At 41.2% G+C, this 1,184-nt stretch overlaps 1 protein-coding gene across 4 annotated transcripts in view; it reads left to right on the top strand.

Moving 5' to 3' along the window:
• LOC139567039 (phosphofurin acidic cluster sorting protein 2-like) overlaps positions 1-1,184 on the top strand; it is a 97,881-nt gene that overhangs the window by 35,542 nt on the left and 61,155 nt on the right. The gene's annotated exons all lie outside the window — the stretch shown is intronic.

Raw genomic sequence — 1,184 nt, 5'->3', positions numbered from 1 at the left:
AATAAAGGTGATGAAGCCATCACTGCTTTGAATATGTCAGAGATAGCATGTTTGGACTTGCTTTGGAAGGATTTGAGTAATACAGTAGCCTGTAAAGCCTGAAGAGTCATGGCCACCCCCTGTAAATGTCACAAGCTGAGGATTGTTGATATTGTGCCATGCCTGTGTGTCACGACCACGGGATTACGCAACCCCCGAGGCTGTGGGCATAATGTAGGGCACAGCAGAGAGAGAGAGTATACAGGACCAGTCAAAAGTGTGGACACACCTACTCATTAAAGGGTTTTTCTTAATTTTTACTATTTTCTACATTGTAGAATAATAGTGAAGACATCAAAACTAGGAAAGAACATGCATGGAATCATGTAGTAACCAAAAAAGTGTTAAATCAAAATATATTTGAGGTTCTTCAAAGTAGCCACCCTTTGCCTTGATGACAGCTTTGCACACTCTTGGCATTCTCTCAACCAGCTTCATGAGGTAGTCACCTGGAATTCATTTCAATTAACAGGTGTGCCTTGTTAATTTGTGGAATTTCTTTCATTTTTAAGGCGTTTGAGCCAGTGTTGTGGCAAGGTAGGGGTGGTATACAGAAGATAACCCTATTTGGTAAAAGGCCAAGTCCATATTATGGCAAGAACAGCTCAAATAAGCAAAGAGAAATGACAGCCCATCATTACTTTAAGACTTGAAGGTCAGTCAATAAGGAACATTTCAAGAACTCTGAAAGTTTCTTCAAGTGCAGTTGCAAAAACCATCAAGCAATATGATGAAACTGGCTCTCATGAGGACCCCCATAGGAAAGGAAGACCCAGAGTTACCTCTGCTGCAGAGGATAAATTCATTAGAGTTACCAGCCTCAAACTGCAGCCCAAATAAATGCTTCACAGAGTTCAAGTAACAGACACATCTCAACATCAACTGTTCAGAAGAGACCTGCGTGGATCAGGCCTTCATGGTCGAATTGCTGCAAAGAAACCACTACTAAAGGACACCAATAAGAAGAAGAGACTTGCTTGGGCCAAGAAACACGAGCAATGGACATTAGACTGGTGGAAATCTGTCCTTTTGGTCTAATGAGTCCACATTTGAGATTTTTGGTTCCAACCGCCGTGTCTTTGTGAGATGCAGAGTACCAAACTTTTGCTGGTACTGTACATACAAAAGTAGTTTGTAATCAAAAT

The sequence above is a fragment of the Salvelinus alpinus genome, unplaced genomic scaffold (genome assembly GCF_045679555.1).
Source record: "Salvelinus alpinus unplaced genomic scaffold, SLU_Salpinus.1 scaffold_40, whole genome shotgun sequence".
NCBI lineage: Eukaryota > Metazoa > Chordata > Actinopteri > Salmoniformes > Salmonidae > Salvelinus > Salvelinus alpinus.
The sequence above is the reverse complement of the archived record's forward strand: the minus strand, read 5'-3'. Positions and strand labels throughout refer to the sequence as shown.